At 49.4% G+C, this 25662-nt stretch overlaps 1 protein-coding gene across 13 annotated transcripts in view; it reads right to left on the bottom strand.

Annotated features, from left to right (window-relative positions):
* LOC120952937 (myocyte-specific enhancer factor 2) overlaps positions 1-25662 on the bottom strand; it is a 52811-nt gene that overhangs the window by 10074 nt on the left and 17075 nt on the right. For 8 of the 13 annotated variants that reach the window (XM_049607572.1, XM_040372538.2, XM_049607573.1 and 5 more), the window contains exon 2: positions 24806-24857. The gene's annotated coding sequence lies outside the window, so the exon portion shown is untranslated. Of the gene's footprint in view, positions 1-5591; positions 6164-8628; positions 9070-23515; positions 24121-24805; positions 24858-25662 lie in introns of those variants that run through there. The other 5 variants (XM_049607567.1, XM_049607568.1, XM_049607569.1 and 2 more) reach the window with 5 other exon arrangements.

Genomic DNA, 25662 nt, shown 5'->3' with positions numbered 1-25662 from the left:
CCCACTTTCCTGCTGACTCGCTGGTTCTCCTACCTAATCTACCCAAGAGGAGGCAACTATCCTGTGATGGCAGAAGAAAAACATCAACCGCAAACCTTTCGGTGTGATGTGAGTAACTGATAAGGTTTGTTTTGTGTGGAAACACAGTATTGTTTAAGAAAAGGTATTGTAATAGAACCTTGAGCAGACATTTAAAGGCTTACTACCACACAGATCTCACATGGATTGCTTGGCAGTGAAGGGTTCAGCCGAGAGAGAGCAAACGATCAGCCAATTGCCTCCCAACAGACCAAGACGGGTACGCCACACAACCCCAACCCCACATATCCCCGCGTGTTACACTCGTGACTTTTCCGAGTTGTCAACGGTGTCGCTACAGCTTCGTGCCATTCCACACACCGCACACCACACCACCGTGTGTGACAGTTTGTGGAATCGACGTTCTCGCTCGAGAATGCTGTGTCTATGTATCCGCGCCGTGTGTGTGTGTCTGTAACCTCCACACCTTGGGGAAAAGGTGGGAAAGGGATTTTAGTCAACGGAACGGAAAGCGGACGCTTTTCCAGATGAAACTCTCTCGACCGCACCGACGAAGACGACAAACCCGTCACGGTTGTGTCTGCTGCTACTGTCGACGACGACGACGGACGACAAGGAGCTGTTTTTCTTTTCGATTTTCTTGAAGAAGTTTCGTTCTTTTTCCTTCTTTTATCTTTTTTTTTTGCACATTTTCCACCGCCAAAGAAAGCGCTGTTCTGGATTGATTTAGAGACATTCGTGATTTCTCGACTCGCTATCCTACGCTTCCCTGCTTTGCTGATAGCGATTCCATGTCACATTCAATTGACCCCTCTCTCTGTCTCTCTCCCCCTGGTCCTTTGCGCATTGCTCGTACTTAGTCGCATCTGATCCTTCTGCTGAGGTAAAACACAACGCGGCAAGCTGCCAAGCGCTGTTCCCGACGTTTCCTTTCCAAATTCCTCACGCTCCGGAGGTTCGCGCGTGAAGGAGCCCGTAATCGATTGAATGTGACTTTTTCTTTTCTTCGGCGTTATTTAATCCCTTCTTGCCCTTGCCTTGCCGGCCCACGGGAATGGAAAAGCCAAACCGACGCGGACATCAGAGTTCGATTAAGCAGCAGCATCTTTCAACTCACGATCGTGATGATCGTGTGAAAAAGGTTACACGCAGCAGCGCACGTTTTCTGCAATGATCGTCGTCGTCTTGCGGGAAGAAAAACACAATCCCAGCGCAGCGGGGTTTCTTCTACATGTGATCGTCTTTTTCTCGCTCGAGCCGTTCACCCCACAAAACCACACACAGGAAAGGCGCGCGCGCGGCCATTTGTTTGAAGGTGTGTTGGTGATGTTACAAGCGCGCTTGGTGTGGTACATAAATCGAATGGAAAACGATGGAAAACAACAACACACTCACACGGAAAGTGTACGATCGTCTCCTCTGGGTGGGATGGCACACGGCGGGAAAGCAAGAAAATCAGTTCGTAACGCGGTGTGGCATGAATCCTCCTCTCCTCCCAACAAACATTTACTGCCCCATCAGACCCCCACGATCGCTCCCACCCATTTTCCCCAAGTAATGCCTTCGTCGTGTACATAAACACAAACACAACGGCGTGTTTTTGCTTCACCGTGTGGGATGTGAACGATCGCCACCACCACCACCATCACCGCCGCCATTACAGCTCAGCGCATCACAATTTCCTTCGCGCGCGCTTGAGAAATTCAAAAACATCTTCCCCCCCCTCCCCCCCGCACTTCTGCAACGCCCCCTTAAACTATCCTTTTTTTTCAGTCGGAAAATTCACGCAAAACCTGACTCAGTTTTTCAGCCGCAAGATTTTTTCGTGCTGCCCTTTGCTTGCTCTCCTCTCCTTCGCATTTCAGCTTCACATTGCTAGACGGCTCTACACTTTATGGCGTCTCGTTTCGCTCTTCCCTCTGCTTTCTTGCTCTCTCCCTCTCTCTCAAACCCTCACAACCTCATGCCTGCTCTCCCTCCACTCGTGTTTCTCGGGAGACGGATCGTATTCGATTGCAGCTGTCGGCGGTGGTGCTGCTGCTGCTGCTACGCTGATCTTTGTACTCGGCGAAAGCGACAACATACAGCTCTCTACCCTGTGCATTGGTCGTAGAAGAAGAGGAATAAAAAACCCAACAACCACACACCATCACACACATACAGAACACAACATTGCGCGCGCGGAAGACGAGCCGCGCACTGTGGTAGCGCCTTTGCGCTTAAGTCACCTATGCGCTCGTTCCGCCGTTGGCTCGTGCGCACATACACACGATGAGGCGACGACAGCGGAGACGGTGACGGTTGTAAAGATTCTTTCCGTTTGTTTTATTGTGTGTCTTTCTGTGTGTGTGTGTGTGCGACTGTGTGTTAATGCTGCGAGGAAAATTTATCCCAACAGCACAGCGCGGAACGCACAACGGAATGGTACAGCCCTGGGTCCACCCCTTCGCCCCAACAGACCTCACCTTTCGTGCAGGAAAACATTAAACGTGCAGGGGGAGGGAAATAACGGGGAAAGCCGAACCGAAAGTACGTTTGACGAAATGTCTTCAAGAAGAAGAGTGCGATACACTGCCGTAAATGCGGCGTAAGTCTCTCGGCACGGGACGGATGGAAGAACGACCCCAACGGGAGAGAGAGAGAGAGAGGGAGAGAGAGAGAGAGAGGGAGTGAGAGACAAGGAGAGGAAGGGCAAAAGGCAAGAAAAATGGACAAGTCAACCGACGTTAATGTCTGAAATGAACGAAATGAAACCCCCACTGTCCCGTTGCCCCGCTGCCTCCATCTGCCTGCTATCCTTCCTTCCTTCCTTCCTTTACGTTCCGGTCTGTAGGCGCGGGATGAAACATTTTATCTCCGCTCGAGCCGAAAACGTGGAAAAAGAGTTTTACTCTGTCTCCCTCGACCCCGACCGTTCGGAGGTTTTGTTTTTGCTCGTCCCGCGGCCCCGACTCCCCACCACCCCTTCCTGCCTTTGGGTTCTTTATCGTCTTAACAAACGACAGAGAGGGAGCACCCCCGAACCAACGGACCCATCATCGGAAAAAGGCGGAGGGGATACAATTGCCTTTGCCGTACATTCAGCTTTACAGCCATCCATCCATCCATCAACTGTGAACGGCTCCATCCATCTCGACAACAGCGGCTCGACTATCCGCCCTTAACTTGCCCACCCAAAAAGCCCCTAAAGCGCACCTCGCCGTTTCGACGCGTTTTCTGTCGACTCGAGGCGTTGTGCCCGATCACTTCGGCCCGGTTGGTTGGGACGCTGTTAGCAAACAGACACTGCAGATCTCTGTGTAATAAATATTAGGGTTGTAATATTTTATATACAAATGTGCAAATCACAACGATAGTCCGTTGCCTGTACCGAGAAATTTGAAACACTGCCTGCGTTAATGGAGGCGCCCGGTCGTTTCTGAGATAAATGGAGGCGCCTTGTACCTTTCATAACTCGGCACACTTTTAGCTGATTGCTTGGATGTCAGGAGTGTTTTCCACCGAACGAACCAACGAAACTGTTCATTTTCAATCTTGTCCCAAAATAAAAACAAACCCCCGATAAGCTTTAACTGCCGATGTAGATTAAAAAACGTTCCCGTATTCAATTATAATATTTCACCCACACAAAACTCTTGATAGATTACTAGTGGAGCTTTACACAGATTTTCCAAAGGCAATCCCAAGCCCAAGCCCAAGAAGAGCTGCCTCTATTTCTTTGTAAATTGTGCCTTCTTTTCAAGAACATGCAAAATGTATAATCCGCTAAAAAATCTGCTCACAGCGTCCGGTTGGTTTTTCCCTAATCTTTGTTCCTTCTTGTCCGCTCCGCTAGCAATTCCAACGACGAGACGAGGTGCTACAATAAGCTCTTCGATGATGCTAAAGCTCGGGGATTAATGCCGTTAACGATAACTCGCAAGGACGGCTTTAGTTTGGTTGCTTACGTTTTGAAAATTTGCACTCTCGAGCGCCCTGTGTCTCTGTGTGTGTGTATGTTTCTGTTCTATCGATTCGACCGTCCTTCGCCTTCAACCTTCAAAACCTTCAACCAGCGAGCGACGACGTCAAGGATCCCGGGAGGGCGCGGTATAACCTATAAGAACACGACCGGTTACCGGTCGGTAAAGCTGTTCGCTCTACAGCTGTTCCACCACCACCACCATTATCATGATGGTTGTCCATAATCCTAACCTCAACCACATGCCCTCTCGCTCTCTCCTTCTCTGTCTTCCCAGTTGTTTAGCGAGACCGAGGCACGACCTTCAAGTGCCACGGGGTAAAGAGCCATTTTCTTACCCTGCTAGGTAGTGCAGTGGCCGACCCAACAACTGCACAAGATTCACGACCACTTCCTCCACGCAAGTCACACACACACACACATATGCCGGCGGCCGGAAACATGAACAGCGGGGAAATACGGGAAATATGCTGTAAATTTCCATTATGCTTTCAAATAGCACCATATCCGCCCCTGGGACGGGAAGGTTTTACCGGAGTTCGACTTTTCCCACACACACTCACCCACCCACCCCCTCCAACCACCCAGTACTGGGGCGGATGTGGAAGCGACTCACTCTGGTGGGGTCGCACGCTCCACGAGTGCGTTCGAACGGGACGGAAAATGTCGAAAGGAATATAGAAAAGAGAGAGAGAACAGCGATCGCAAGCCTCGGCTGCTCGGCAAAATGGAAGGATATGCGCCTCATCGCGCTAGTGGCGAAGCGCAAACAACCGTCCCGAAAGTCACAGACACACACAGCCACACAGAGACACATTCACAATCCAGAGTCTACTGAGACCTTTTCGGAAAAAGGCGGCGAGATCTTTTGACTTTCGCGACGAAAGGAGCCGGAAGCCGGTTTTGGGTTTCGCTTCTTCCTTCCACAAACTGCCAACCCCGGGGCAAAAGGTGAAGATTTTGCAGCACTTATTAGCGTGATTGGGGCTGTGTTTTGAATGGAGGGTGAAGCAAAGTTTCTCCAACAAATTAAATTTCATAAAAAAGAATTATGAGCCGTATGAAACATAGGGCGCTTCAAACACAAAAAAGAGAGAGAAAGCGCCACGTCCTTTGTGTGTGTGTGCGTGTGGAACGAAGACAACAATGAACAAACACACACACACATACACCACCCGGCATACACAGCCCAGTCCACCACACGCTGAAGGTCATCACAATTGATTATTTATGCTGGCCTTCCCCCTTGGAAAATCCGTTGCTTTCGGCGGGAGAGGGCGAACGAGCGGACACGCAGCGAGTTAGAAAAGAATGAAAAAATAACGATTTTTCATCCGTAACCTTCCATCCTTCCTCCACTCCGACCGACCATTCTTCTCCTGTTGCATGTTTTTTCCCCTTCTTCTTCTTCAAGACCCCCAGAAGCTCGCTTTGGCGTTATTCATTCAATGACTCCTGTTGCTCCTTTGTGGTTTCACACAATGCTTCTGTTGTGTCTACCTCCTTCGTCGCATCAACATCATCAACCAACTCAACAACCAACCAATGTTGTCTGTTTTGTGGTGCCTTTGTTCCTATTGCTTTTCATTACCTGTCTCTCTCCCTTTTCTCCTTCTCTCTGTCCTCGGTAGGCTGTGTCCAGTCGCCTGTTCCACGCGCGCTATTATGCAACGTCGGTGGTGGTGGTACGTAACAGCGCTAGTCGAGGTACTCGGCCGAGCGACTTCTGCAATGCCATGACGAACTACTACTGCCACTGTTGCCCCGTTGCGTGCTAAGCGTGTAGTGGTGACTACTCCAAGGTGATGATTGACATCCGCGTGCCTTTTTTCTGTGTATGTGTGTGTTTGTTGCCGGGAGGACACTGCCAGAACAGAACAGCCAAGGGGGGTAAGAGGTAGCTGACGTCTTCTCGCCGCCTCGCGAATACGTCAACACAGTTCTTGTGTAGTATATCTTCTTCTGCGGGAGCGGTTGTTCCGTTTCACTTTAGCACAAATTAACACTTTCAAATCGTTTGATGCCAGAACAAAACAAAAAACTCCACCACCAGCTACAGCCACACTCGACAACCCGTCGAAGTTCGAATAAATAATTAATACCAGAGCAGTTCAGGCGCTGTGTTCAGTGTGTTGCTGCCGGAGAGATTGTAAAGCAGCACGACTGTAAAGAAACAGCATAAGCACATGATTAAACGCACGCACAACGCCCCCAAAACCACGCACACACACACTCTTCCTAGAATTAGGCACCGACGCAACAGCCGCTTTGAAGCGAAGTTCTCTGCCACACAACTTTTCGCTTTGACGTGTAATAATTTCCCTCCCAAAGTTTTAATCCTTATCCACCACAAACCCTCCACTCTCTTCGGCTGAGAGAACCTTCCCAATTAACACACAGGAACGCACATAGAGACACACACACATGCGTCACAGTTCTTGCGTTCGTTGGCTTCAACACGGGAGGCGATCCATTTCTCTTTCGGCTAATCCTTTCCTTGGCTTTGGCGCTTTCTCTCACACTCACAATAAGCTTCGCCTGAGGGTTGAACAGAACGAGGTTCGCGTTGTAACGACTGAGACACACGACTCTGCTGTTTGTGGCGGACAAATTAATGGCCAAAATTGGATTCGATTCGATGGAGTTCGATTCGAGCGTAAAATTGGAAAGCTTCAAACTTCGTTGTTCCGTTAACGAAAGGAATTCCTTGATGAAGTATGCTCCTTCTTAAAGCTTTCATAATTTGCAATTAGGAAGCTTAAACAAATGGCAAACACTCTCTCAAACATCCACTAAACATTGTCCCAAAAGTGGCACACCTTAGGTCGGATGATGGACGCCCGTTGGTCCTATTTTTATTTGCCAAAAGGGATTCCCCGAGCAATGTGTAAAATGCCGTCGGCGCATCAACAACGGTTCACAATAATGGACCTTCCTCAATAGCGTGGTGGTTGTTCGGGAGAGGGGGAGGGTAAAACACACACACACACACAACCCAGACATTGGCATGACTCTGACCCACTGGCAGACAGAGCGGAGGGGGACAGAAATAGCCCCCAGAAACTAATAATAATATCACACACGCATGCCAATAATAACCCCACAAGCACCACAGGGACACCAAGGGGGTGTGTGTGGACAGGGTAGCTTCCCTGGTAGGTGGCTTTGATGGTTCCATCATCCTCAGCACAAAAATTGCATACTACTACTGCTTCCCCACCAGAGACCTTGACGGCCGCTGAGAGGGTCTGGTCATGGGAGGCTCTCGCTCAGGTTTTGGTTTGTTGTCGAGTTTGTACGGTATGGCCAGAAGACCCGCTAGTCTAGGATTATTTTTAGGGTTGGGATTTCCCTCCACACTATCCAGCATATTTTTAATCCACGCCGTCGTCTACCATTGGCCGTCTGGCAAGAGTTTGTTGTCGGCGATGCTTTTGAACCACGTGCTCTACTACTACGTGAGTTCTTTTGAGCAGTTCCTAGCAACAAAAGGAATAGAGGATCACTTCGCTTTCTATTTTGCCAACATTTTCAGGAATTAAGATCTTAATGGCATACTAAACGAGAAAAGAAGGTCTTCTTCACCACGATGTGACATTCAATTGTTATTGTGCGTGTTTGTTTGCACACGAGATAGCTCCACACGATCTGTAAAACGGGGTTCTCCAAATGTCTGCCACAGAGTTTATTATTCCTTCCCTTCCAGCACACCGAATATTTGCACTTCTACCATTCAAGGTCCCCACCAACTGCGCTCCCCCTCGACCAAGGGTAGATCTTCTCCTATCGCTTCTTTTTTTACGATCCATAGATAAGCTTCTGTCACTGGATGGACACACGCTCTCTGCGCTTGTCTGCTGATAAACGAACAGATGCAAAACTCCACGCCGGTCACGCCGTGACGCTATTGTTTGGTGACCCTTGCTTTAGCAGCCTTTCTAACACGCCCGCGAACCCTCGAAGATGATCAGAACACCCATCTCCAAGGCGGGAAGGCGGGTTGTTGTCGTCACTCTGTCTTGCTGAAACATGTCAGATTGTTCGGTTCTTCAATCTCCGAAAACCGAACCGGCACATACAGATCAATGGAACTCCGGACCATTTTCGTTAAGCTCTTTGCTGCCCGTGTTGTTTGCCGTATGCAAACAATCTCGTCCTCTACCTTCTCTGCCTCTCTCTCTCTCTCTATCACCTCACCGAGTTCCGACGGGCGCCTGGCTAGACACGGCGCTTTCGGCTGTGTGTGTTTTTTTAATTCGTTGTTGACATATTTGCATCACAACACGGAGAGACTGACAAAGGCGGACGCACGACGACGACAGAGATCTATCTCTCGCACTCATTCGCACAAACGCGAGGGGGGGGGGGACAAAGGGTAGGTGGGTGGGAAGGTGTGTGCCCGTGCGGAATGGTCCGCGACAAAAACCTTCGACGACGCTGGCTGCTGCCTTTTAGCTGCTTATTTGATTATTTTGCTGCTTCACTCCCAATTCTCACATTCGCGGACTGCACACACTTTATCGCGCATCCCCCCGGCGCGGAGACCCACCAAAACGTTATCGCTCACACGACCATAGACACACACACATACATGAACACACAAATGAGGGGTACCAAACCATACACACCACAAGCGAAGTAGACCACGCGCCGCGCGTCACGGTTTTAGCAAATGCTGCTCTCCGTGTGTGTTTTTTGCTTCGTTGGGCTACGCACGGACTCTACTTGTCCGTCCGCCCGTCCGTTGGTCCGGTTGTTTTTGGCGGATTACGGATTTTCACGTCACTTTTCGCGAATGTTAGCGGTGCGCACACGAGAGAAACCGGCCATCATCACTACCTGCTGTCTGCTGTACTAGATGCAAACACACACTCTCTCTCTTCTTCTCTCTATTTTTCTCTGTATATTGCAACGGTCACAGTAGCAGCAGCAACAGCAGCAGGACCACCACACAACACACCACCAAAGGGCCGAAAAAAACCGAACGGGGCCTGGGCCAGCCACACACAACACAAAAAGCACGTCCGTACCGTACGCGTTACGATCCCAGAGTGAGCCGCGTGGGTGAGAGCGATGTGCCTCACAGCTGCCCGTGTGTGTGGCGGTGAACCGAGTTGAGCGAGCGAGCGAGCGAACCGAGCCGAGCAGAGCGCAAAGAGTGCTACGCGAGTGAGAAGTGAGAGAGCGCGTTACGGCGCGCTGTTAGATAGAAATTTCTGGCATTTCTATGGGAGAGCGATATCTACGCTCTCTTTCGCTCTTTTGCTTGCACCGCACGCGTCGTCATTAGCTCCACTATCGGTGATGTGTTTGATCATCTTCTTATCACCGTGCCAAGCGATGAGCGCGGACAAGCAGCGGACAGCGCGTGAGGTGAGAATGAGCTGTGATACACCGTGAGCACCGTCTCTCGCTATCGTTCGTCCCTTAGTTAGTTCTTTAAGATGTTCGTGCATACATTTTAATTGATTATAATGGTTGTTTAATAGACCATTTCAACATACAACAAGTATAAATGTTACATTGATGTCAGAATTAGTATTAACAAAAGGTGTACGAAAGGAGAAGTGAGGATTGAGGGAAAATTCCATCAATTTGCACATATCCTCACACTCTACCATATACACAGAGCTCACAAGGTACATATGTTCTAAAACCTCGTGCAAGTCCTTCATTCCTTCCTTTTCTCACACAATTCCACTTTGACACGTGCGTTCGTCGCTTTCGCTCTCGCACCATCTCTCTCTCTCTCGCTCGCTCGCTCTGTGCTGTGTGTGAAGGAATGCGCATACAGGCAGTTGCTGGGAGAGGAAAATCAGTGCAAAAGCAACCGCTGAAGCGAATCGAAACCAATTCGAAACGCAACTGAGCTCTTGAAAAAGAAAAAGAAGGAAGATGCTAGATGATAAATGATAGAACGAAATGCGAACATGGCTTCGAGGAACACGGCGAGTGCATCCTGTGTGAAACAATAACACACACACACACACAGCACAGATACATTGAACCCTCTCCGTCGCTCTTTAGCTCTCCGAGTTTTGCCATTTATGGTGCTGCTATTTCTCGTTCAGTTTTCCCAATTTTCCTTCCGTGAGATCTCTCCAGCTGTAAGTTAGCTGCTCTCTCTCTCTCTCTTTCTCTTTCGGCTCACCTTACCTACCTCCGTCCGTTCACTATCGCGCGTGCAACTTGCATTCGTTTGCAGGAGAAACATACACTTTCCCGTTTTTTCCTTCGTATTTTCATACTCTCTCTTTCTCTCTGTGTGTGTGTTTCGCTTGCTCTCTTAACTATTGCAATGCGCGAGCGAAGGAAATGCGTGCACGATGGCAACACACACACACACCGTCGTCCCACTCACTCGCGCTCACGGGAAGAAAATGGGAGGAAAATGATTTGTGAGCAGCATATGTTTCGATCATTTGTCACTCCATGTGGTGGTGATAAATTATGTGCGTGTTTGTCTGCACCTCGATGTCCATCTTCTTCTTTTTCCTCTTCTTCATTCCCTCTTTGCCTTGCCTTGCTTGCTTCACAGCTATCCCTCATTTCAAACCAAGAACCGTCGAGGGGGCTGTTGGCTTTGCTATGCTTTGTGCATCCTCAACCGCTCCAGCGGTCTCTCTTCTCCCTTTCTCTCTATATCTCATACCTCTGTGGTGGTGTTGTTTTTTCTTCCATTTACCTTCCCATCACTATTGATTGTCTGCTTCCATTCTTTACCCATAGTTCGCTTTTGATTACAAAAAACAACACACACACTTCAACTGCACACGAGTTCGATCGGTGGAGACAACGAAGCGTGGTAGTGATATGGGGGGGGGGGGGGAGGGGTTTAAAATAATACAAAACTAAATGGAGACGCACGGTAGGCCACACGCGTTGCGTTCACGTGGGCGCCCGCTTTTCAATAAACCCCACGCGTGGCACCAAATGGATGGCGCACAAAGCGCAAAGAGAAAAGCAGAGGCAAAGGCAACAGCAAGAGAGAAAAAAACGCACGCACACGGGTTCTTCTTTAAGCGCGCTCCATTGGGCCATTTGTATTGTGCGCTTGAAGGGTATGCCGCTCATTGCCTCCCCCCCAATGGCCTCCTCCAGACGTCGGCGAAGTGGAACGGCAAAATATGGACTATCAGCATCACGGGAGGCCGACACAGCGGCCAAGCAAAAAAGAAAAGAAAAGAAGAAAAAGCCGCCACCAGGAAAATCCGCTCGTGGCAAAATGCCGAGTACGAACGAAGCGGTTAAATATTTAACCAAATACACAGCAATCGATAACAGAGCAGAACGCAACCAGCCGCTGCTGATTCCCAGCGCCTTCTTCCATCCGTCTGGACGTTGCGAGAAGTCTCACAAGACAACAATTCTCCTCTCCACCCCCACACAAACACACACACACACACGCACGAACATAATAGACCTCCTTCCTTGGGGGATGTGTATGTCTATCTATCTAAATTAGAATGGAAAAGACACACCTGACCAACATTAGTGCCGTCCTGGAGGTGGAGAGAGAGAGAGAGAGCGAGACGCGGGCGTGGGATTGGAAATTGGAAAAGTTGTTGTTTCTCTTTTCCAATTGGTAAATTATGTAGGTGTAACACTTCTTATCCAAAGCAGGGGGTCGTCGGGATGGAATGCCCCCACCCGAGGGGAGCGAAGGGAGAAGAATCTTGAAAAACTTGTTCCTTTCCCCAAGTTGGCCCCGGTCCAGACCGGACTAGGAATGGATGGAGAATAGAGTTTTCATTCACAATAAAAAAGACGAGCTCAAAAAATAGCAACCAGCCGACGACGACGGTGGGTGGTGGTGGTGCGCGGTTGGCTATTTTCGACTTCAAAACACAAACAACATACCACGCGAATGGTGGAGGAAACAGCATAGAAGAAGAGACAGACAGAGAAATAGAGAGGGAGAGGAGGAGACTATTTCCAAGTTCATTCAGAATTTTGTGCACTTTTTTGTTTGTTTGGAATATTCAAAGGAAGTAGACGAAGAATTCAACCACTTTGTCTACGCAAAACAGTGTTTAGCAATTCCTGGACAGAAGGTCTATTGAAATCTCATATCATTTCCCTGTCCCAGGATAACCTCAATCACTATCATCCCGACCGGGAAATGATCCCTAATCGATGGGAAACATAAATCTTGTATCTCTCTTCTCTCTCTGTCTCTTTCGTTCGTCGCTTCGATCGATTTTCCCTAGAACCCTCATCTGCTGTTTGCGGGACAACATTTTCATAAATTATTCCAAATTCAACCGGAGACTCCTCCCTCCCCTCCCTCTCACTCACCAGTTCCACCAAGCCGCAAGCATTGTCCAAGCGAAATGACTCGTCCTCGGGCCAAACCATTCACGATGATATGCCTCTCTCAGGGTCGAAATAATCTGTCCCATGCTTTCCGCTTGCCCGCCCTTCTTCCCATTCCCACAACATTGGCTGTTGGCTGTTGGAGAGCGGCGCTTTCGTAGATGATCAATAATTTCCCAACGAAACGAACACAAAATGACCTACATTTAGAGCAGGGGAGGGGATCCTGTTTACCAGTGCCTCTCGGGAAAAAAGGATTCAAAAGGACAGGAGACACACATTACCTATTCTCCTTCCCATGATGTGCGTAATATTCATCTCGAGTCGTCGACGAAAGGGGGAACACACACACACGCACGCACACATCCACATACACAGGTCAGTATTTAATAATGAACCCAACTCAACACCAGCAGCCCCACAACGGACTAATAGATCTTCCGTTTTCTGGGGTACAGATTTCCTCCTTACTGCTTCTTGCAGGATTAAGCTCTCACACAGCAGCGCCGTTTGCCCTACAGTGACATGACCATGAATCGTTTGACATTATGGGCAAAGGAAAACATATAATCAACAACTGACCTTCTTCCTTCCTTCCATGTCTTTCTAATCATCTCTTCGCTTGCCATTCCACCTTCTTCCAAGTACAGAGAGACACACACACACGCTTTAATGATGGCCATTTCCTTAAGCCCGAGCACCCTATAATGTGCGGAGCGGAGGGGGTGAGGCTACTTCGCCGTTTTTCCTTTTCCACTGACGTCACACGCGTATCGACCAATCGATCAGACGGGGAGACACACGCGCCCGGCACTAAACATCAACAGCGAGCGTGCACCGGGGGTCGTGGAACATATATTCCATCCTTTTTTATGAGCTAGAAATAGCACCTCTTCTATGTGCTGTACGCCGATTAAAGCTGTTCGTTGATTCATGTTTGTCGTGTCTTTCCAAAAAAAAAACTAGCCACAGGCTTGCGACTTTAAAGTTTTGCTGCTCGTTGGCTGTCACGAGCTTCCCACATTTCCCAAACAAACAAGCCACCGCGCGGGAGGCAGGCTCACTCGGACCGCGCTCTCGGTGGTGCTCAACCTTTGCCCTTCAAAAGCTCACCACCTCTCCCACCCAAAACCTGGCGTGCGGTGAGTCGGGCAGTCTAGCAACGGTCTCTCACCACTCACACAGTGTGCTGTGAGGGCAGTCTTCTCGGTCAAGAGGGGTTTGTTTGAGATTCGAGCATGTGTGAGCCGTTCTAACATCACAGTGCTGTGCTTGGTGCTTGGTGCTGCTGCTGCTGTATGTGAGAGAGTGTTTTATTTTGCCCATGCGTTGATCTCCCCCTGGCGATTCTGTGTGCCCGTGTGACCTCCCCATCCCAGGGGGATGTCCTCCCTCTACTGCTGGCAGTAGTTTGCTCTCACCGCTGCCCAGCAGATGGAACACGATATTAGAGGAGCTTCGAGGAGCGTTCCACTGTGTGACCCGGTTCCGTTAGTGGTGGTCGATATGTACTCAACACGCACACACGACACTTAGCTGAGAGATGCTGTTGTGTTGTATGTGGTGTGGTAACTTGCCAACACATACACAGAGATCTAAATCGCTGTGTCTTTGCTTCGATCGAGCACGAGGTGAGGCTTATCTCTCTCTCTCCCTCTCTCTCTAGCGTGTCTTGTCTTCTGTTCTTGTTTGTGAGCGCGCGCGCGTTTCTTGCCAAGGGAGGAGAAGCGCCGAGATTTTTCAATTTGCGTCAAACAAGAATTGCCTTACATTGAATTCAATTACGATCCCAAACAGGATGCATCGTTAGCTGTGTGTGTGTGCCGCCCTTAGCGTCCCCCCCCCCTCTCCCTGCAAGGATGACAAGGAGTTCTCTCCAGCCACTTACACATTCCAATCAGTCCCATTCGAGGGGGGAGCAAGTATTTCACTTTATTGATCGCTCCCGTGTTCTGATTCGATTTGCCTCAACAAACGCACGCACGCACTCAGCCGGGGCTGCTCTCGTTGTATGGGTTGAAGTGTCCTTTCCCTCTACACACACACATACACGCACGGAATCTTCGGGTGCTTCACCATGAAATCATTCACCTGAACACGGCAGGGATGGCTAATGTTGTTGAACCATGGAGATAAAGGGTTTTTCCCTTCCAACTCTCTCCCCCTCTTTCCCTCTTTCCCTCGTCCTTGTTCGATCATCGCTCCAACGAAAGTGACTGACAACACGACGGCCGCGGCTACTAATGGAGCGGAATGAAGCATTCCAGTTTCCAGCGAACAGGAAAAGCGAACGAAGCACAGACACAAACCCTTCCCCCCCTCAGGCGCGCAGGCTCCATCCTCCACTCTCATAAACACAATAAACAACAACGGCGGAAATATTGAATCCACCTTTCCTCCCCGAGCACAAAAGGATGCGAGAAAATGGGGATGAGATGCCCCCACTGAGGGAAGAGTAAGTAGAGCAAAGCAAAGCGAAAGGTGTGCGCCAATCAAATGAAGGAAGAGTAGGCGTGCGGCGAAAAGGGCACCATAGAGAGAGAGTGGCCCCCTCCTCCCCCAATGGGAAACAAAAAGCTTTCGATCGGAAAAATCTCGCCCGAGGGAAATCAATTGACCTTTTCCTTCGTCATGAAAGCAGCAGCTCGATGGTGGTAGGCTGCTGCTGTCGGTGTGTCTGTGCTTAGTCGTGCTGAAACTGCTGGATGCTGTGTCGCGTTCGGGCGCGAAACGCTTCATCAAACCCGGCAAAACTGACTGCACACACACACACACACAACGCTTGCGGTGGCGGCATGAGTTCGAGCGATGCGGATGCGAGACGCGAAAGTTCAATCCTTGGTTCAGTTGAAAGGACCTGTTGCATGCGTCCGTATATAAGGATGCGTGCGCCCTTGTTCCTGAGAAATCTAATGAAGGGAAACCGTCCGACCGACATGCTGAGGTTTTCTCATAAAATTTGGATCAAATGCCTTACCTAAATCGATTGCAACAATCCGATAAACTACGCAGAATTAATACCGTTTTCCAGTGAAAGTATTCCAACCCAAGCTCTTTGAATGCTTTCTGAAACTGCACATCGAATCCTGGTCACGGCACCACATTATTATCAATTTCATTTAACGCTTTAGAGCTTTTGTTCATTGGAAATTAGCTGCCTTCACACGTCAGTTTTAACAGTTTTAACAACATCAACGGGGTGAAGTGACCAGCACCCCCCCCCCCTCCTCCCTCCCATTCCCACCCCGACAGACCACCACCCGACACAATGATTGACACATTTATGACGGTTGGCGATTTTTACGACGAGCTAGATAATAATTAACGACTCCAGTGAAGCCGCACACTCAACCACTGCTTTAAAAACGCGCGCTTTTGAGCTGTGAAGCCGGAGAAATCAATCAAATTTATGCTTCAAACACACACACACGGCGAGGTGGTGTCGCTTACTGTTCACATCCCTCGGGCGTATTTACAATACGATCGTGCCTGGATTATTAGCGAATTGAAGTTGGGTGTTTTTTCATTATTATCATTCCACCATGCTACCATTCGATCGCAACAATTCTATTAACCCCTAACCAACACGCCACACCATCAATTGCGAAGCGCCTTTAGAGAGACAAAACAATTGTTTAAAGTTTGCTTCACCACGGCACCACGGCAAAAAGAAACACACCACCCCTACCCTACTCAGAGACTCATGTTGTTTCTACTGGCCATAACTTTTACAGTCACGTTTGTCATTATTCTGTCCCCGGCCTTTGCGTCTCTAACGTTTAGGAAGGGAATTATTGCTGCTCCACGCCGCGCCTCCGTACATTCGCGCTTGCGGTAGCAATAGACAATTGGGAAACGGTAGCGCCTGAAAGCCACAGCCGGGAACGAATTTGTTTGCCTTTTGCATCGGGAATCGGTGGTCTCTCGGTGGAGAGTTTTGTGCAACTGTAACAGCAGCATCGTTTGTCTGAGCGTGTTCGAATTTCAAAACACAATCATGAAAGATGGCGGGATAATCCGTGTGCGCGCGCGTGCCGACGATCGAGCCATGACACGATCACAACGGGGAGGGGGGGGGAAGGTACCGCATCCTTGGCTTCTATGCTGCCGCTCTGTTTATCCGAATGTGAGGCGGCACCAGAGGTTTTGCTTGCCGAAAAAACATCCATAAACATGCACGCACGTACGCACACAGTTCACTGGAGACGAAGCAGGCACTGGAGATGATGATGCATGCATGCGCTAGTACCGCTCCTGTGCGTCCTCCCCCCATGGGCGAATGGCAATAAAATGCGCGCTTCAAGTTTCCGAACGCAGTTTGCGCCCTTCGCACCCTTCGGCTGATCGATCGAACGTCTTTCTTTTGTTGTTTCATTGCAACCATTTGCATGCACACACGCACACACATACCCATCTGCTGGGGTGGTTTTAACGACCGTTTGTGCACACAGAAACACACACACAGGGCGCTTTCAATCAGTCTAGGTCCAGCTGTATCCATGCTTCGAGGGAGAGAGAGTGTGTGTAAGAAGGGGGAAAGTTTTATCGCTTTTTTGTTGTTGCTGTTCTTCTCCCCCAGCATCGTCTTTTGCTGCATTCCTTGCCAACTGACTCACGGGTTTTTGCGGCTGGCCATAAAATGCCCTTTCGGGTTTAAACCCTGCTTAGACGCGCGGCGGCCACAGCACTGATCCAAATAATCACAGACCAACGTGCTGCTGAATTTCATCTCTCTCTCTCTCTCTCTCTTTCTCTCTTCCCTTCGTATGTCGTTATGGTGTACGGACCGAAGCGGGTGATCTAATTCTTCCAGCAGCGCGCCACCAGGAACGAATTCCAACCTCGCTCCAGGCCGAAGAATGACGACTTTGGACCCCCTGCTCCCTGGGTGCTATAAAGGGAATTGGGTGGACTGGGATGTTTTCTTTTTTTTTTTTCAATTTGCTTCCAGAAATCCTGGGAGGTGATACTGGGTTTCAAGCAGCAACGTTGACTTCTGGTTCTGAGCTAAAATGTAACAAAACACACTCGCACACAAAACATCCACTCATGTGGTACTTGACTGAAGCATCAACGGTTATGTCTTCTCCCGTCCAGATGTTAACGGGAAGGCTGAAGATCAGCATCTTGCTCACTCCCGCCAAGAGGGCCGTAGAGAAAGGACACGAAGGAGCGGAACAAAAGAGAGAGGGAGAGAGAGGACCAAGAGGAAGCGATGGTCCCGGGGATTGCCTCGCCCGGAGCCGCTGTCGGCGCGAGGTCGTAGTCCTTTTGCTTGCTGAAGCGATAAACACACATGTGTGTCACAAACCGTTCTACCGATCGATCTGCAGGAGACAGAGCGAACGAGTGAATGCCAATGTACATATGTGTGTGTGCATGTGTGTGTGTCGACGGGGTCATGTACGAGCAAAGGCAGTCTGCCAGCTAGTGCCGGCTTTGATTACACGGCCCAGCCTCTGCTCAGCCTATCGCTATCAGGACGTACGCGCTGCTCTTTCCAGCCAGCTTGGCTTGTCTCAGCTGGAACTATCACAGAACAACGGCGCAGCCCTCACTCCCACCACACATCAGGGGCTTACAGTGATTAGCAGAGTTGGGAAATTTGCCCCAACAATTGCATGACTGGGCATAAACAGCGTACTGCGGCGCATGAAGGTATCAACAGCAGCACACCATAGCATAATTATGCCAAACTGGAAGGAACGGGTTTTGCCGGAGAACAATACCGTTTGCGTACACGAATTGATAATGCATGCGGCGCTCTTCTCAAGCGATGCGGCGATGATACCCGTTGTTCTACCCGAGCAAGGCAGAAACGGCAGGTTCAAATTCGGACTCATCGGAAGCGCCACATCTGCTGAAAATTACACCAAACCGAGCACAGCAAAATTCAAAGCAATTCAAATGCCTAAAAGCCTTCTGTGCGTGCAGAAGAGTGCAAAACGAAGGGGGGAAGGGATGAAGCAAACGATAATGAACGGCAAGAGTCGAAGAACAGAAGCCGCGGAGTGTTGCTTTTAGATTCCACATGTGTGTGTCTGTGTGTATTCTTGGTGGGTAAAACCAACAATTTTGCCAATTTTTTTGTTGTTTGCCCTGTTTTGCATGGGACGAGTGTGTGTGTGTGTTCGGTGGGAGCAAGTGCCAAATGAATCATTGGCCCTTTCGGGTTTCACATGACGCTGGGTGCAAATCAAAATTGTGCATAATATAGGATGCTGATTAATCAAATCATACATACATCGCGCGTACCTTAAAACGTTATTACAAGGGGTCTTGTGCCCGTGAGTCGATGTAAAGGTTACGAAAAGTATTACATATTCAGTGGATTGATTAGCAATTGCATGATTGAGTTCCCTAGCAACGCTGTAGGTACCCGATATTCCTGGTAATCCAAAAGTTTCGGGGGGCATAAGGCAATCAAACGGTACGAAAATGTTACCAGCACAAACACACACACACACACCCAGAGACATCCTAATTAAGATTCAAGTCAATCGGCAACGGTACAACCAACCACTTCAAACGCCGGAATAAATTAGGAACCATTTTATTATTTTGCTTTCCTCCGATATTTCTTCTACTTCTACCGATCCTGTGCCGCTTAGCGCCATCATTACATCCTTATATGGCAACCGACCGTCGATCGGTCGTCGATTACAGCATGCACAAGAAGTGTACACACCTTTTCATCCGAGAAACACATACACAGAAAGAGAGAGAACGGAAAACACCTCATTTTCCATTCGGAAAATACGCTTTGCTGTTGTGTGTGCGCGCGCCCGAGCCGAGGCTTGACATTCGAAGTCGACACGTTTCGACAGTTTCTTGGGATTTTGGGTTGCGCAACACGACAACACCACACACACACGCACGCACACACACACTGCCGAGATCACGGAGGTCAGATCACATGCCGGGAGAGTCACCGGGATGTGGGTGTACGGTACCGGTACGGTATGTACGTGCGAGCACACGCGAAGAAAAGCGAGAAAAATCGCTCCGTGGGGGGAAAATGAAAAAAGAAAGAAACAACCTCAACCAAGAAGTGTACCGTACGCACCACGGACAAATTAATATTTCACGCCCAAGGTTTTCGACAACCGAAATGACAACTCGAACAAAAAAAAAAGACGACGAAACAGTAAGGAGAAACACAGACGAGGAGAGGGAAGAGGCATATGCGAAGACGGAAAAACGCTCACAAAGACAATATTTTAACATTTTTTTTTCCTTTAAAGAATCGAGTAAATTTGACGCTTCGCTAACGACGACGCCATGGGAGAGGAAAAAACGTTAATGTTTGTACTGAGGACGACGGAGGACAATACACTTCCGCTTTTGTTGCCACTTGGAAAAGTTAGATTTTTTAGAAGTCACCACAATAAGAAGACAGTTGGCAGGATAAGGCGGATAAAGCAATCGGTTACCGGAAGTACACAAAAAGGCTTTCCGCTTTAGGCGACGATCGGCGGCGATTCTTTCAAAGCATTGGAACGCATCAATATCAAACTTTCTCGACCGTTAATAATACAATACTAATATAATGCGAGCGAGAAACACTCCTTGGCATTTGGCATACGCGTTCTTATGCCCGTGCCAAATCTCGATCAATCGCGCACGGTTCACCTCTCCGATTGATTCGTAACAACCAAACGCGTTCGATGGTAACGGTTTTCCTCGTTCCAACCAGTGACGCGAACGAACGCCAAAAAGCGTATAAAAGGGGTGTGCACGTGCGCAAATAATTTGATTACATTCATAACCGAGAGAGAGAGAGAGAACGGATTGAAATGCGCGATTTTTCCGGCCATGCCAAGGGAAGATCTTTTTTTAAGAAGCAAGGTACAAAAAAAGGCACACTTTTGCTTCTTTTCCATTTTTCCGGCTGCTCGTTGGGTCGGTGGTAAGTGTTCGCGTATTGAGTTTCATCATTTGCTGCTCCTCCAAACCGACGACACACACGCGCAAGAGGGGGAGGAGAGTGTATTTTTCGAGAGTTTTTATTATTCGCCTGTGTTGCTGCCTGTGCTTGTGCTGTGTTGCGTAGTTTTTGGGGTTCGATGTTTTCCAAACATTCAAAAAGTGACGTCTTTTCGTTCGCCCGTTCGTTCTTTCCGCTTCGTCCGCCTTCTCCTATTGCTCCCAAAAATTCCATTTCTTTCACCACCCACAGCACCGTAGCGAGTTGACTTCTGACTTGTTTGTGTGACGCGAAAAGGACGACGACGACCAACGACACAACGTGATACAGCCGATCTTACCGGGAGCAGCCGACATACCCTTGCCGCCTGGGTGAGATGGCAGGAATATTGCAAACCCACGATCGAGCAAAACAACTCCAAGAAAACCCAAGACCCGCCAACTTGGATCAGAGAAGGAAGATGAAGCCAATGCATCTCGCCAGCAAGTATTTCAACCCGCACCCGGGGCGCACTATGGCGATGACATTTTTGCGTTCGTTCCAGTTCGGGGGATCCAAGTTGGCAAGCAAGTTGGTCTGTCTGACAGCTGGGTGTGCTCCGTCCGAAACTCATCAGTCTTCCGCAACACCACCACCACCACTCGTTGCTACCTCGCCAAGTAATTATGACAGCGAACCCCGGGAAACAACACAACGCACAGCCTCTTCCTTCGCCCTTCTTGCCAGGACTATAGAGGGACCATCGCCACCAGGAGCAACGGGAAGAAAGTTACTGTGAAAAAAAACGTGCAGCCGTACGCTGTACGCACGAGACACACAATCTGCTGCGTCTCTCTGTGTGTGTGTGTGAGTGCGCTGGCGACCCGTGCTGCGTGCCGTCTTGGACGAAAACTCGGCATCAATTTAAAACGTGCATGTCACATGAAACCGCCACCGGAAACGCATTCGTCGTGCGGCTGCAGCACGTGCCTCCGTGTGCCGCCAGGGGCGCAGCAGCGCATTGCGCGTTTCCTCGCTGGAAGTGGAATGACATCTTGCAGAGGCAGCAGCAAAGAGCCACAAAACCGTACAAAGACGACGACGACGACTTTGAAATCTCATCATCATCGCTTTGCCCATACGGCGGCGGCAGAATGGAACTGAAGAAGCAATTAGGATCTCGAGAAGTTCGAGACATTTGCTAACCCCTCCTTGTTCGTCGCGCCCCTACCATTTGTTCGCCCTTCCTGTAGCAATCAGCAATCGGAGTAAAAAGAGTCAAGAGGTAAAGCCCTCTACGGAACAGATACAGCACTCCCTCTCTATCGCTCTCTCTTCCTTCCACTTTGCTCATTAAAAGAGCAAACGCCGAAAACGCCAGCGCACACATCTTGAAACCTAAACCAGGTACACACACCCTACTACTTCGTCTTCTCCCCCGTTGGGCCGGAACTTGGTGGAAAGCGATGGGAAATGGGGAGGAACACACTCCAAGAGGAAGAATAACTCACACCGAACCGAGGGGAAAACCCAAACGCATGCCGACAAATCGAAATGGACGGCCGGCCTCTGCTGCCAGAGGGTGCCTCCTGCGAGAGAGTGAGAGAGAGAGAGAGCGACGCAGCGGACGTTCTACCACGGATGCGTTTTCCCAGCCCAGCAGAACGAATGCAGCTTGTATGCGTTAATGAACTGATCCTCGCCGTTCGTCGTCGTCGTCGTCGTCTTATCCCCCTTCATATCTGATCGTCTCGCGCAGCCGACATAGCTTAACTCTAATGATTTACCGACGGCTGCTGCTACTGTGGGTTGGGGAGGTGGGGGTACGCCGCGCACACGCACCGAAAACTGATGCGGTCCGCGCACACGGTCCCGCGATAATCCTCTCGGGGCCCAAACCCCCGGGCTCGCGCGCTCAACCAACGCCACTTTGATTTAGGAGAGACGGCGCGCGCGTGCGCCTCGGAAGAGTGTCTTTTAATTCCCCCCACCCCTGTTGGTCGTCTTCCCTCTTCTCTCGGGCCTGCCTAATGGAAAGATTTGGGAAAATATGCGCACCTAGTGTGCGGGGCCTGTGTGCGGTCCCTGTGTTTGTGCGTCTCTATGTTCTGGCTTTTTGCTGTTGTTGATGCTCTTCTTCTTCTTCTTCTTCGTGTTCTTCTTCATACAAGCACGGGAGATGCGCAGATGCCGAAGGACGGATGGTTAGACCAGCGCCATCAAACACACAGACACCAGCACGGACACAAGGGAACACAGGGTTTGGGCGGTCCCCGCTCGCCCGGTGGACTCTGGTCGTGTTTTTTGAGGTCGAATAGATTATGTTTTGTGTCAATTTCACAACCCCAGCAGGAGATATTAGACCCCAACACCCGTTCGAATAATCATCATTATAATCGAATAGTATCTTCAATATACTTTTTTAATAATAATAATAACGACAGATGTTGTTGCAAAAAAGATCATTAAATTTCCAAAACAAAGTGTAGAATGTTCTTAACATCTCAACAAGAACCCAACATTGTTAAGTGGTGACTGTTGCGACTGTTTCTTGGGCACACTGGCAACGCACAGCAAGACGGACGTGTGGCGCAAAAGCGAAAATATGTCCGAACCTTCCGGACAGCTGCCAGCGAGCCAGCGGAGAATAATAAGAAACTCTTCCACCCGGCAGGCCCGATCGCGACAGTTTTTGCTCTGAGGCACGCACCACCTCAGCCGCCGTGGAAGATGATGGCTGTGCACGTAACACGGCTGGAGGGCTGAACGAGAAAGTTGATCCATTTCACACTCAATTCCACCTAGATACACATTAGCAATGGGATGAGGGTGAAGGAAAAAGCGGGAGAAGAAAACCGAGGATCGTCTGCCTGATCAGGCCCCGAGACAGCCGCATTGCGCATGCGAGATCCAGCTGCCGTGATGAAACATCAACCGAGAGAAAAAAAGGGAAAAACATCCTCACACAGACACACACACGGTTGGAGTGAGAAATGACGATCGGATGCTGCTGTCCCGAGAGAGGAAGAGGGTGAGAGGTGTTTCCCTGTTGGGGATTAAACCGTATACAGCGAATGCATTTTCGAGAGTTGAAATGCAACACTTAATGAGTCACCGTAATGTACTGGGGGAAATAAAGTGACTTATACTTCTCGAGCCCGCACCGGAGCGCTCCAGTTCCCTTGAGTTTTCGACTAGGAACACAGGGAAATGTTTTCCATTTGTTCTCGTAAATACACTCAATAATGCTAACCATCGAGAGAACAAAAAAAAACACACACACAGAAACTCACCTTTCCGCGCACCCTCACGGTGGTAAGTCGTGATCGTCGTCGGTATATCCTGTTTTTTTGTTCTCCTCTCCTCTTACCCCTCCGCCTTTAGTCTCTTTCTAACCGTGCATGTTTTCTTCTTTCACATTAACCATTTGCCATTTGGCATTACTTCTGCCTTACACACATTACACTGCCCAAGACTTGCGCAGCAGCTGCGCCTAGATTGCGATCGTTTGCGCAGCACTAAACCGCCACCCTCTTTTGCGTCCTTTTACACCTCGGCGCAATCGTACACTTCAACTGTTTTCTCCTTGTTTGTCCTTCTTCTGATCCTCCTGCTCCTCCTTCTCCCTTGGTAACAACGGCTCACAGCGCACTAATCCACCACGTTTCTCAACGATCGTCCGCCCCCCGGCTGATGACGATGATGACGACGACGACGAAGACGACGACACGACAACGTGCGGGTCGGGTTTGGTACTGATTTTCCGTTCGATTTTCCACCGCTATTAATAGAATATGTGGCCACAGCTTCGTCTACGCTGGTTGAGGTTCGGCCGCTCGGGTTCGGCACACACACACACACACACCGTTGGATACCTCCACCGGTGGCGCAGGTTCACCTCCCCAAAAAACACACAAACACACACACGCGTAAGGGAGAGAGAGAGAGACACCGGTCTCCGTCCGCGGGCCACGGATTTTCCCATGCAACAACAAGCAGAGCGGAAAAACTAAGCAGCACACACACAAGGAAGTGCTCACAACTAAGAACTGTACTAGAAAGCATACAAGAGTTGAGCAGAGTGTGTATTAGAGGTTGGTTCGCTTGGAAGCTTCATTTCAGCCCTTTGGGTAAGACGGGGATAATCAAACCCATATCCGCCCGTGTTCACCATATCGAGCAACAATTTGAACGGCTGCCAAACGGATTTTTCATGCCCACAAACGTCCCGTGATTCGTATCCCTGCGATCGGGTTCCACGAGTGCGAAAGATCGTGGCAAATGAATGATCTCGCCACGCCGTGTAGCCAGTCTACGTGGAAGCACACTGCAAACGCGCCAAATGTTGCCGAGAGTCAGTGCGCATGTCACATTCCACGTTGCGAGAGTAGCAGCCGTGTCGACAACACTTACACCAGGATCGCAGAGCTTGACAAGAGCTTGATCCAATGCACCAACGGACTTGGATGTGTTAGACAATAGCCATCATCAATACATCCCTGATGATAGGATACCCAACACATCAAGAGCTTTTCAAAACAACCGATTTTAGGTATAGAACCGAGAAAAGACTTCAAACTTACCTCACTTATCTCAAACTTTGAAGAGTCCAGTGCATCATTTTCCAAAAAAGTCCTGAAATTGGAGAAAAGAACATAGGATTAGTGAGTTTCTCAATTTCTTAACGACACAGTAACTTCATGTCATACTCATATACCGCCCAAAGGCAAGAGTTGTTGAGGATTTAGACAGCAGAGCATATATTAGTGTCTGCCTTTGGCTAAACACACCACTACAACGTTAGTATTTCGTTTGCGCTCAGGATTGTTGGCATGATGATGGCGCAATGCGCAATAAACGCGTCGCCTAGATCACGTCCCGAACCCTACACAGCCTGCGACATCACCCGTCCATCACCGATACCCCGGTACGAAGAGGTACATGTTTGTGCCATTAGGAACTCGTACACGCACACACGCACAGACAACCCCTTCAAGCGCATGACTGGTGACACTAATTAATGGGAGCACATCAAACGCGTCTCCAAGCGACGGTACGAATCACCTAGCCATGATCCTGGAACAGCCTCTTGAGATTGAGCCCTTAAAAGAACGATCACATGAGAGATCGCCAATCAACAACACGCATGCAGACCCGGCGTTGGCATGCTCTTTTGAATGTCATGCGCACGATGTATCGCCATTTCCTTATCGCGACTTCGAAACTCATCGCCATCACACATCACAAACGCGTCGGTAACCATCTTCGGCGCGAATGATCTCCGTTTCACTGTGAAGAAGGAAGCAACAACCGGCAAGCACCACAAACCCACGCTTACGCACACGTTAGTAGAGTTCGGGTAGGCCAACAAGCTCTCTTGAGAGAGCAAGATTAAAGACGCACGAAACTAGCAAATCATTTTGGCAATAGGTCAGGTTTC

The sequence above is a fragment of the Anopheles coluzzii genome, chromosome 2 (genome assembly GCF_943734685.1).
Source record: "Anopheles coluzzii chromosome 2, AcolN3, whole genome shotgun sequence".
NCBI classification, from domain to species: Eukaryota; Metazoa; Arthropoda; class Insecta; order Diptera; family Culicidae; genus Anopheles; species Anopheles coluzzii.
Note: the sequence above shows the minus strand (reverse complement) of the source record. Positions and strands in the feature narration are given on the sequence as shown.